At 37.3% G+C, this 13,426-nt stretch overlaps 1 protein-coding gene across 1 annotated transcript in view; it reads left to right on the top strand.

The window, feature by feature from the left end:
• Window positions 1-7,464: 7,464 nt before the first annotated feature.
• The window catches only part of LOC105479611 (PDZ and LIM domain 5), a 217,707-nt gene continuing 211,745 nt past the window's right edge, over window positions 7,465-13,426 (top strand). The window contains exon 1 of the mRNA XM_071093301.1: window positions 7,465-7,600. The gene's annotated coding sequence lies outside the window, so the exon portion shown is untranslated. The remainder of the gene's footprint in view (window positions 7,601-13,426) is intronic.

Genomic DNA, 13,426 nt, shown 5'->3' with positions numbered 1-13,426 from the left:
AGCGTGATGCCTCCAGCTTTGTCCTTTTGACTTAGGATTGTCTTGGAGATGCGGGCTCTTTTTTGGTTCCATACCATAAAAATCCTAGAGGAAAACCTAGGTAGTACCATTCAGGACATAGGCATGGGCAAAGACTTCATGTCTAAAACACCAAAAGCAATGGCAGCAAAAGCCAAAATTGACAAATGGGATCTCATTAAACTAAAGAGCTTCTGCACAGCAAAAGAAACTACCAACAGAGTGAACAGGCAACCTACAGAATGGGAGAACATTTTTGCAATCTACTCATCTGACAAAGGGCTAATATCCAGAACCTACAAAGAACTCCAACAAATTTACAAGAAAAAAACAAACAACCCCATCAAAAAGTGGGCAAAGGATATGAACAGACATTTCTCAAAAGAAGACATTCATACAGCCAACAGACACATGAAAAAATGCTCATCATCACTGGCCATCAGAGAAATGCAAATCAAAACCACAATGAGATACCATCTCACACCAGTTAGAATGGCGATCATTAAAAAGTCAGGAAACAACAGGTGCTGGAGAGGATGTGGAGAAATAGGAACACTTTTACACTGTTGGTGGGATTGTAAACTAGTTCAACCATTATGGAAAACAGTATGGCGATTCCTCAAGGATCTAGAACTAGATGTACCATATGACCCAGCCATCCCATTACTGGGTATATACCCAAAGGATTATAAATTATGCTGCTACAAAGACACATGCACACGTATGTTTATTGCAGCACTATTCACAATAGCAAAGACTTGGAATCAACCCAAATGTCCATCAGTGACAGATTGGATTAAGAAAATGTGGCGCATATACACCATGGAATACTATGCAGCCATCAAAAAGGATGAGTTTGTGTCCTTTGTAGGGACATGGATGCAGCTGGAAACCATCATTCTTAGCAAACTATCACAAGAACAAAAAACCAAACACTGCATGTTCTCACTCATAGGTGGGAACTGAACAATGAGATCACTTGGACTCAGGAAGGGGAACATCACACACCGGGGCCTATCATGGGGAGGGGGGCGGGGGGAGGGATTGCATTGGGAGTTATACCTGATGTAAATGACGAGTTGATGGGTGCAGCACACCAACATGGCACAAGTATACATATGTAACAAACCTGCACGTTATGCACATGTACCCTACAACTTAAAGTATAATAATAATAAATAAAGTAAAATAAAATAAAATAAAATAAAATAAAATAAAAAAAGAATTTATTCATGTAACCAGGCTGGGCACAGTGGCTCACATCTGTAATCTCACCACTTTGGGAGGCCGAAGTGGGCAGATCATTTGAGGTCAGGAGTTTGAGACCAGCCTGGCCAACATGGTGAGACCTCTATCTCTACTAAAAATACAAAAATTAGCTGGGCATGATGGCACATGCCTGTCGTCCCAGCTACTCAAGAGGTAGGAGAATTGCTTGCCGAGATTGTGCTGCTGCACTCCAGCCTTGGTGGCAGAATGAGACTCCATCTAAAAAAAAAGAACTTATCCATGTAACCAAAACCACCTTCTTTAATCCCAAAATCTGTTGAAATAAACATAAAAAATTAATTATAAAAGAAGGAAGTACTTGTCAATCCATAATGATAGTTATTATGTAGATAAGAAAACAGGCCCAGCAGGGTGGCTTACACCTGTAATCACAACACTTTGGGAGGCCAAGGTGGAATAACTGGAAGGATGTCCTGAGTACAGGAGTTTGAGACCAGCCTGCACATGGTAGCGAGAACTAGTCTCTCTCAAAAGAAAAGAAAAGAAAAGAAAAGAAAAGAAAAGAAAAGAAAAGAAAAGAAAAGAAAAAAAATTAGCTGGACAGGATGGCCATACCTGTAATCTCAGCTATTAGGCGGAAGAGTGAGGGGTTAGGGAAAGGGTATTAAGACTGGAGGATCTCTTTGAGCCCAGGAGATTAGGGCTGCAGTAGCTGTAATATCACCACTCTGCTCCAGTCTGGGTGACAGAGCAAGACCCTATATCAATCAATCAATCAGTCAATCAACCAACAAACAAACAGGTAAATCAGAATTTAAAAAAAAGAAGATTGCTAATCTCAGTCTATTTTGTGCTGCTTTTATAACATATACTTATAGATATATAATATAATAACAGAATATCTGAGACTGAGTAATTTATACTGAACAGATATTTATTTGGCTCACAGTTCTGGAGGCTGAGAACTCTAAGACTGGAGGGCCAGATCTAGTGAGAGCCTTCTTGCTGCATCATCACATGGCTGAAAGCAGAAGGGCGAGAGAGCTCACGAGAGAAAGAGAAGGGAAGGGAATCATGCTCATCTTTTTATCAGGAACCCAGTCCCTTGATAATAATATTAATTCATTCATAAGAGCAGAGCCCTCATGACTTAATAATCTACGTCCCACCTCTCAGCACTGCTGGATTGGGCATTGTTTCAACATTTGGGCTTCGGGGAACACATTGAAACCATAGCAATTGCCTTAGAATTTGTGGAACTAACCAGTGGATTTTTTAACTTCAAAGCTAAAAAGTGAATTATTTTTGGTGAGATTATTTATTTCCAACATTATATTTGTAAATAAGATAACCAAATGTCATTATTTCAGAGATGTTACTAATACCTAAATTCTACAGCAAGAAAATTCTTCCACACCCCCACGATTCTGTCACTACATAGTCTTCAGTCAACTGTCTTGGAACACACAAGCAGAAGAGGAAGCTATTCTTTACAAATGCGAGAATCAAAATGCGTTGGCAATCAATAAGGGTATAATAAAATGATCTCTAGTATTATTCCTTTGGATAAAATTAATTTTTAAGAATTTGTGTTAGTAGACAGTGATGGAGTTCAAGACACAGTATCCCAGTATATGGCACCTTGGCATTTAAGAAAGCAGCAGAAGCAGGAAGGACTCCTTGATCTTCTCCACACTCTTCTCCCATGAAGCAAGCCATAAAAGAATTATCTGACCTTCCTCTGAAGCAGGTTATAAGACCCTTTTGTGAGACGTGCCCTCCCTAAACCTAGAGGAAAGGAATGTCCTTATCTCTGAAGACACAGGGACACAGAGAAGAATCTGAACAAACAGGCCTTGCTAAGTTTCCCCCAGTTTATTACCATTGTATCATACCCCTTTTGTGCAGTCATCCTTCTCTACAACTATCCACTCTTTCATCAAACTTATCAAAAAAATACACTGATTTCCCTTTTTCTTTGGTTCTTCATTTCTGAAGGCTCTTGAGTCACGTAAAACTTAAATAAATTTGAATGCTTCTCTCTTGATAATTTGCTTTTTGTTATAGGTGCTTCAGTCATATTTTAGCCACTGGTGGGAAAAGAAATCTTTTCTCCTTCAGAACAGAGTGGTTGATCAGGTCAAATTCTTATGAATTGGTGAGGGTTTGGCTAGAAAGGAAGCCACATAGAACAAATGAAGGAAGTCATGAAACCTCCGGGCCTGTTGAAAGCTTCTCATTTATTCCTGTTCACAGTATGAGAGAGACCTAATGAAACAGAAATTTTAATACTATGAGAAGTCTTGAAATTGTTTCAATTTTCAATCCTTTGATAAAGAAAAGCTAATACATAATAATAAATTGATAACATACGCATGCACAAAGGAAAGACAGAATCTGTTTTTTTAATCTTACAGAGAAACAAATATTAATAGAGTCAACAAGCCCGGAAAAGATGAAAATGTGTTTTTCTGGTGTTCAACCTGAAAATCTAAGGAAGAACTTTGATTCTTTGGGAAGCCATCCCTTAGAAATTGGGTTACAGCCTAGTCTTTCTTTAACCATCTCATTAAAAACAAACAATCAAACAACTGTGATCTTTTCTCTGAAATCTGGAAAAACAGGAAAAATCTGCGTTTGTGTTTTGCCAGTGTTCAAATCTAAATGACCTGAGGTGTGGTAGATAGCACACCAGAGAGTCAATAGTTGCTCAGTCGTTTGCTTCCTAACCTTCAGGAAGGGGCCTGGGAGTTTCCCTGAAGATGGACGACATTAATTTAAAATGCTACTCGTGTAGGTAAGCTACAACCTTGGAAATGGTATCTCTGGCGGGGCGCGGAGGTTCATGCCTGTAAGCCCAGTACTTTGGAAGGCCGAGGCGGATCACGAGGTCAGGAGATGGAAACCATCCTGGCTAACACGGTGAAACCCCGTGTCTACTAAAACTACAGAAATTAGCCAGGCGTGGTGGCGGGCGCCTGTAGTCCCAGCTACTCGGGAGGCTGAGGCAGGAGAATGGAGTGAACCCGGGAGGCGGAGGTTGCAGTGAGCCGAGATGGCGCCACTGTACTCCAGCCTGGGAGACAAAGCAAGACTCTGTCTCACAAAAAAAGAAAAGAAAAAGAAATGGTATCTCTTCACAATAAGGTGTTTTATTAATAGAAAGAAATAGAAATTAGGCATTTCGACAAGGAAGAGTTTGAAACAGCCCTTGTTAGTGTTCTCCAACTGCAGCCTGTGGAAGGTGTGTTAGCAGCATCCTAAATCACTTGCTGAAGTCATCACCCTACAAGGGAATAGTCTATTTGGTTATCCAATGGGATGAGGCTTCTCCTTAACTTCTTGCGCCTCCTTTTACTCTGATTCTATACTCACCGAGCAAACTTCTGACCTAAATTTTAGTTTTCAACTAGACTTCCCTCCTGGAAGTAAAATGACATGAAGATTCAGATTGCTTCACAGGTAACCTTTTAGTGTAAATTAACAAATTCAACTTCTGGGTTTTGTTGTTGTTGTTGTTGTGACAGAGCCTTGCTCTGTCAGCCAGGCTGGAGTGCAGTGGTGTGATCTCGGCTCACTGCAACCTCCGCCTCTCGGGCTCAAGAAATTCTCCTGCCTCAGCCTCCCCAGCAGCTGGGATTACAGGCGTGTGCCATCACTCCTGGCTAATTTTCGTATTTTTAGTAGAGACAGGGTTTCACTATGTTGGCCAGGCTGGTCTCGAACTCCTGACCTCAGGTAATCCTCCTGCCTCAGCCACCCAATATTCTGGGATTACAGGCGTGAGCCACCGCGCCTAACCATCTCTGGGTTTTTTACAAGCTTCTATCTAGCAAGTTTGATTTTTAACATAAATGAGTCCCTGAACATCTGTCTATTTAGTAGTTGGACTAATAAAAGTGAATTTCTGAGCATACTCAGTTTTAAACTGATGGAACTTCACCAAGATTTACTTGCCCTGAGAGTTTCCATTTGGAAAAAAAAAAAAACAACCTGCCAAACATTTTTTTTAAAACCAACTTTTGAACTTCAATATGGATGAACTGAAACTCACATTCTTTCATTTAACCTGAAAAATAGTTTGTGAAATCTTGACATGTGTAATACTTACGTTTGTTTAAAACTATGTTTAAAACTTTAGTTTAAAGTAATACCAGCACGATCACTTGAAGCCAGGAGTCTGAGAGTAGCCTGGGCAACATAGTGAGACCTTGTCTCAACAACAAAAAATAAATAAAACAAAAATAGCTGGGTGTGGTGTTCCATGCCTGCAATTCTAGCTACTTGGGAGTCTGAGGTGGGAGGATCATTTGACCCCAGGAGATCGAGGCTGCAGTGAGCTATGATCACACCATTGCACTCCAGCCAGGGTGATAGAGCAAGATCCTGTCTCAAAAAAAAAAAAAAAGAAACCAAACAACAATAACAAAAACCCAAAAGTAAATTATATTAATGATGGTAATTATTGAGGCTATTCATTATATTATTCTTAGGTGTTCATTATATTATTCTATTTTGTGTACTTTTGAAAATTTAAAAAGTAAAACCAAAACAAAAAACAAACAAGAAGACATACCAGGAGACTTAAAATCCATCTTCAAAATACTTTCTAAAATGGAGGTAATGTGATTTGTTCTCTGCCTGGATTTTCGGTGTATTTGTCTCCACAACAAGTAAAACTTTAGCTCCAGTTACTTGGGTAATGCTATCAGGTGTCCACCAGCTCTGCCTCTGGCTCTGAGTTCTTTCTGTGCCAGAAGGCACTATATTTGGATCTGGGTATAACAGTTGATACTTTGGCTCCAGTTGTAATGAACCAACTCATTTCTTTTCTAGGAGGGATTGTTACTCATTTGCCCTTGCTAATCATATTGAAGTATTTTTAAAGAGATAGCATTTTTATTTTCCTAGGGGGAATGTGTTTCTGCTGTATTGATGAAAGAATAAGAAGCTGGATTTTTTTTTTTTTTTTTTTTTTTTTTTTATGCAAGGCCTGTATCCCCTTGCATGCCAAGGGGATCTCTTGTTCAAAATGTATATATATTTCCATCTTTGGGCTAGAAACACTTTAGTGTTACAGGGTCTAAGTTCCAAAATGATAACACACTGATTTAATTGCCACTATATATATACATTTAATAATACATTTCTAAATAACAAATTTACTAAATAATATAAATTATAAATTATATAAAACTATATTAAATATAACAAGACAACAAGAATTTGTCAAGCAATCTGACCAGATAAATATAAGGAAAACTAGAAATGTCTTTAGTTTTTTTCCCCCCTAAAGATTAAATCTTCCAGAGAGACTTATCAGTCCAATACATGTTTCAATTGATGTTAATTTGGAAAATGTGGTATTTATTTTGCCTATGTTTTTCACAGTACTCTTTTTGTATTACTTTAACTGGTGTGTTCAGGGTGTTTGTTTAAAAAATTATCAAAATTATCTTTTACCATTTAATATAACTGATTAAGACTGCTCTATGAAGACTAATTAAGGTGTGTCTATATCAAGTACTCAGGTTAAATTTTAAAATAAAATAAAATTACATAATTAAAATGTCTTGTAGTTTGGTTTTACCTAGACCAAACTTGTAAATATTTTATTTTTTAGATTTAATTCGGATGATTGGTATTAATGGAACAACCATATATATGTCCTCGTATTTTCCTTCCTAGAAGAAATTCATAGAGAAAACCAAACATTCTGTGAAGATTTAAATTTGGTTTTCCTGCTTTTTCACATACTGAAAAATAAGTTATTATTATCAAGAGCCCCCTTTCTGTAGGAAAGGCTATAAATCTTAAAAGAAATAATGATTTCAGCTTAAACTATTTGAGGAAATATTTTTCACAATCAGGTTTGGGGATTTATCTCCCAATCCTGAAGTGACTTTTATTATAATTAATCATTTTACCCTATTTTAGTTTACCTAATGCTGTGTGTCACTTATGCAAAACATAAAAACAGTCAAGAAAGTTTATGATCCTGAATTAGATCCTGAATCAGCTACTCGGGAGGATGAGGCAGGAGAATCGCTTGAACCCGGGAAGCAGAGGTTTCAGTGAGCTGTGATAGCGCCACTGCATTCGGGCCCGGTGACAGAGCGAGACTGCGTCTAAAAAAAAAAAAAAAAAAAAGAGAGCGAGAGAGAATTCCAGAGATACAAACTTCCATAATATACTCTGTAACAGCAGCCATGTATTTTAGTTAAGTTCATATTCATATAGGCAGATTGTCTGGTTTTAAAACCTGGCTTTGCCTATACTAGCTAGATGTACAACTGTGGGCAAGTTACATTAACGCTGTGTCTTCATTTTCTTATCTGAAGAAACTTTAATAGTAAGTACCTAGGTTGCTGTGAGGTTGAAATAAGTCAATATATATGAAGGATTCGGAAGAGTGTTTAGCTTTTATTAAATGTTATAAGAAATTGTTATGATTCAAAATTCCCATTTGTTCCACAGGTATTTGTTATGTGTATATGAATGTATATAACCAAAGTATGTGTATAAAACAACATTATGTGTATTGATATGTACTAATACTGCTACTCCTAATTTTTAGTTTATTATAAAAGTAAAATATTTTCATAGAAAATTTGGAAAGTATAAAAAGCAAATAGAAGTATAATAAAATGACAGCAAGCTTCACCAACTACAGGACAACTATTGATAACATTTATAGTTGCATTTTTCCATGAATTTTAAAATATAAGCATTAATGAGTAAGATAATATTTAACTGAAAATGGTTATATTTTGTTATTCATACCTAGTAAAACTCCTGTTATTTTGTTCATACCTTTAAATTCTGAGAAGAAGCAGGCATCAAACTTTGGCTAGAGTATTGCTTAGAAAACATTTTGTCATGTGGAATAATCAGATCGTGAAAATATTTAGATTCCAGTTTCATATCCCATAGTTTAAAAAATTGTCTTGCTTACTTCCTTCATCTGTTAACCTTTTCACAGTTGAGAGAAAGTGGCTTTGAGAATATTCCCAGAATTAATTTTACGAAATTAAATGTTGATAGGTATGTGCATATTGCACAGACTGGCAGAATTTGCTGTGATGTGTAAATTAAATCTTATCAGTGGGATAGTCTAGTTTTAGTATATGTTATTGATCCACAATCATTCTTTCATAGTATTCCTGATTTTAGAAACAATTCTATGCTTTAATCAGATTTTTAATGCATTGATTCATCACTCTTAGGACTATATCCCTTACATTTTGGCTAGGAATGACATGCCTTAATGCATTCCACTATGACTATAAATGTGGGTACCTTCCAACCAAAATATTGGTTTCCTTGCTTTCCCAGAGTATATAAATGGATTTTAAAACCTTCAGGTAGAGAGATTTTCCTGTAAATAAAGCATGTTAAGATTAGGTTTCTCCAAGGATCTTTCTAATCCAAAATGCCACTTTCTTTAAGACCTCATTTGTACATTTGTCTTGTTAATGATGATGTCCTCATAGCCCTGCTATTGATGGAAAGATTCACGGAAAAGCTTCAGAAATTCTAAACCCAGACATGAGAAAGACTATCTAATGAATCAGCAGAGATTAGATCAGTAGTTCAGGACCAAATACCAAATTGAGATTTAAAAGCCAATTAATGGCTGGACGTGTGGTACCTCACGCCTTTAATCCCAGCACTTTGGGAGGGTGAGGCAGGCAGATCACAAGGTCAAGAGATCAAGACCATCCTGGCCAACATGATGAAACCCTGTCTTTACTAAAAATAGAAAAATTAGCTGGGCGTGGTGGCACACATCTGTAGTCACAGCTACTTGGAAGGCTGAGGCAGGAGAATTGCTTGAACCCGGGAGGTGGAGGTTGCAGTGAGCTGAGATTGCGCCACTGCACTCCAGTCTGGCGGCAGATTGAGACTGTCTCAAAAAAACAAATTTGCGATTCAGAATATTCACAGTCGGTACTAGCTCTTTTATTGGTTAGAAAGTTGATGATGCAAAAAAAGAGAAGACATTTATTTCAAGATTTTAAATGATGGTGGCTTATACCATACCACTTTAATGAAAACGCTTCTAAAAACAATAAAGTGCCTAATTTTAAAAGTCAGCCATTTAAAAAATCCAAAAAGCAAAAATTTCAATATTTTTCCAAAAGATGAATTTGCTTTTGACATCACTTATATCTTTGGTGCATGATAGACATTAAATGAGAGTGCATAGCATTTTAGTGATTTATGAAAAGGTGTTGATAATTAAAAGAATCACCCATAATGTGTTAGTCACGGTCTTCAGAGGAAAGCAATGGTATACTCAAATGTGTTTAATTGAAAATAATTTAATAAAGGACTCTGTATAGTGGTATGGGCAGGGTGTTTTCTATTACTACCTTTTATGAGTAAGATCTTTCTAACTGAGCATTATCACAGTGAGCATTCTCTCTGGCCTTTTCTTTCACGTTTTCCTTAACTCCTTAGTAGAAATGTCCAAGGCATTATGATGAGTACATAATGCTAATGAGATAAATGAAAAGCTAATGATCTTCTCATTTGTCTCTTTTTGATATACTAATACAGTGCTTCTCAACTCTTTTCACACCAAGGCAAACTTGGAAACTGGGGAAATGGATGAGGCTTCCAATTCCAGTCTGCCCCACCTCCCAGGTTGAGAAGATTAATTTCTTGGCACAACCAACTAATTAGGAAATTCTGCTCCAGGTCCATTTCTTACTTTAACGTTCTTAAAATACAGTAGTCCCCCCTTATCCGTGTTTTTACTTTCTGCAGTTTCAGTTACTCAGAGTCAACTGCAGTCCAAAAATATTCAATGGAAAAATTCCATTAGAAAAATTCATGTTTTAAATTGCATGCTGTTCTGTGTAGTGTGATGAAATCTCACACCGTCCTGCTCCATCCCACCCAGGACATGAATCATTCCTTTGTCCAGCATATTCATGCTGCATAGACTACCCACGCTGTTAGTCACTTAGCAGCCATCTTGGTTATTAGTTCTACTGTCCCTGTATGGCAGTGCTTATGTTCAAGTAATCCTTATTTTACTTCACAGTGGCCCCAAAGCATAAGAGCAGTGATGCTGGCATTTCAGACATACCAAAGAGAAACCATAAACCGCTTTCTTCAAGTGAAAAGGTGAAAGTTCCCGACTTAATAAGGAAATAAAAAAATTGTGTGCTGATGTTACTAAGATGCATGAAATTATGAAGGAAAAGGAAACTCATGCATAGTATATGTAGGGTTAGGTACTATTCTGGTTATACGTGTCTACTGGGGGTCTTGAAATGTGTCTTCTGAAGATAAGGGAGGGGTTACTGTAATGTCTTCACATAACAGATTTTTACAATTATTGACACGCATGTTAGTTTCCATCTCATCTCCAAAATTATTCCCACATATTCTCTATCCTCTCAGCCACTCACCAGACTCCTCAGTGAACTGACTTTATTTGAGTAAAACATCTTATGAGGAATATTCCTTTACTTCTGAAATCTCAAGTTTGGGACTCTCTGATACCTTTTTTCAGTGTCCACCCTATGTATCCTTCTTTATTTATACCCCTCACTAACCAACCAATTGCCTTTTTTTTTCTTACTAGAAACTGCCAGTAAAATGCATAGTTCCTTGCTCCTCTTCATTCAATCAATATCAGTTATGAATACCACCCACCAAACTGAGACTTGAATCCCTGAGACTAGTTTAAACTTTGCCTTCTTCCTCAATTACACATTTACTCAGTTGCCCTAGGCTTCATGGATCTGCTCTTACAGTCTTTCTCATCCATTTCTCCTTTCCACTCTCTCCGTGCCTGATTTAGTTCTGCCCTTCTCCCAGGTTTCTTTAGTAAACTTTAGAATGACACTGTGCCTTCTATCTTTTCTCCCTAAATTATGAAATGTTTCTTTAGTTATTAGAATAGTTAATGCTTCCTTTCCATTCTAGATTTTAAACTTTAAATGCTCATGAGTGGTTTATTTACCTTCCAGGATTAGGACTTAAAAGATAAATTGACATAGTAATATAGGAACTTTAAAAAGACTGGCACTTTATAGTTTATTGGGTGCAACTGTAAAAACTTGTCACAGCCATGCCATGTTGTAATTAAGTTTCTGTTATTTTTGAAGTGCTACAAGAGGTTCTGAGTCATAGATTGGATAATAAAATGTTAGAGAAAACATTTATGTGCTTAGGTAAATACTGTGTTTAGATGGAATATTCTTAAAAACTCTTTTTGCTAAATAAGTTAATCTTTTGATCTCCTCCCGCCCGCTCCCCACCCCCCAGATTTTCTTTTCCTGGTTACGATAAAATGAAACTTTTCATATGGTTTCCTTTGTGTTCAGTGCCTCATTACTTAGCCCTGTAGCGTTAATGAGGCCAAGGACATTGGTTTGATTTCCCAATGAACCAGTAACTTCTGATCGTCTGTAGTCACAGGCTGTCCTTCAAACATGGCCTACCATTTCATAAATGTTAGTTATGAAGGAAACAGACAAGGGGAGTGAGAATGGCCCCGTGGCAATTTGTTATAAAACAAGTTAAGGCACATGCCCTCCTGGAAGTGGCTCAGGAGTTTCATCTTCCCTTATATACAAATTACTCAGCAGTTATTTTATTTCCATAATTTGGTATGGCTTACACCTCTATGGCCCTCAGCAGTGTTAGTTTCGAAAACATTCCATCTTCCTCAGGTCTTTGAGCTGGATGGCTTACTGAATTTACCAAGAGACAGTGTGTTGCGATGAAAATAACATGGTTTTTGGACTCAGACCTTTTGCTCTGCTACCATCACTGATTAGTTGTGTGCCCTTGGTTAAATTTCTTAATCTCCAAGTTTCTATTTCTTCCTTTGAAAAAACATCTACTTTATATAGTTGTAAGAATTAAGTAGAATAATGTACATAGGACACTAAGAACATAGTACTTGCATAATGAATGTCAAAGTTCTCTACTTGTTTTTTATAATACATAAATAAATCTAATCAATTGGTTAGGGAAGTTTTCATATGGCTACCATTTATTTAATCCTTACTTGGTGCCAAGCATGCTGTGCAGTGTTTTATATATATTATCTCTATTCCTCATGATAATCTCACAAGGTTATTTACAATTATCATTTCCTTTAAGATGAGGAAACTGAGATAAGTTGCTGCCATCTGTAATGCATGGTTCTTACCTGAGCACAGTTCACAGTAAACCAGAGACACAGCACTATCTCTAGGGAAGTAGTTTTTAAGCATTGCAGTTTAATAATTACCTGGAGGTGGGGAGGGAGTGTTTGTTAAAAATATTCCAAGGGCTCATCTACAAGGATTCTGAGTCCAGAGGGGACCCAGGAAAATGCAATTTTAACCAGCTGTCCATGTCATTTTTATGCAATCGGTCCTTTAGAGGACACTTGGATAAATATCAGTCTACGAAAGACACCTTAATTTGGTTAATTTACTGTATAGCCCAGGATTTAAACTGCAGTAGTAGGAGGAGTTTCAGAGACAGGCTAGCAATTGTGGGGTAAAGTAGAATTTGCATAAGTAAGCAACAGTCTGCCCATTCTCAACTCTTCCTCATCACCTCAAGAGGCTTTTCCTCCGGTGATAACTCCATAGGCTATCTGCAGTTGATGTATTTAAATTAATCTTTTTTGATCCAAGCTCAATTTAACTGTATCAACAGCAAACAGAAGAGGAGGGGCAGAGTTGGGACTCCTAGAGGTTAACTCGAGCCATGGCCCTGTGGAACTGGCGCAAGCTGTAATTGCTTGCAACCTAAATTTTATTATCTATAAATGAGGATGGCATTCATTTTATAAAGTTATTGTAAGGACTACCACATTTCATAGCACATGGTAGGTATTTGTAAATGTTAGCTATTGTTTTTTTTTTATTTTTGGGTGAGATGTCAAACATGATAACATATATGAGACTCTCTAAATCAGCTCTCACACTAGGAAATACTTTTCCCCAAAGCCATCTTTTGAAAAATGTGGTGAAAGCTATGGACTGGTGCTGTCCAATGAAAATATAATGTAAAGCACATATGTAATTTTACTTATTTTTTTTTTTAGAGACAGGATCTTGCTTTGTCACCCAGGCTGGAGTGCAAAGGCAAGATCATAGTTCATTGCAGCCTTGAACTTCTGGGCTCAGCAATATGAATAGCTGGGACGTGGGACTACAGG

Source organism: Macaca nemestrina, chromosome 3, assembly GCF_043159975.1.
Source record: "Macaca nemestrina isolate mMacNem1 chromosome 3, mMacNem.hap1, whole genome shotgun sequence".
Taxonomy (NCBI): Eukaryota; Metazoa; Chordata; class Mammalia; order Primates; family Cercopithecidae; genus Macaca; species Macaca nemestrina.
This window is presented reverse-complemented; position numbering and strand designations above follow the sequence as displayed.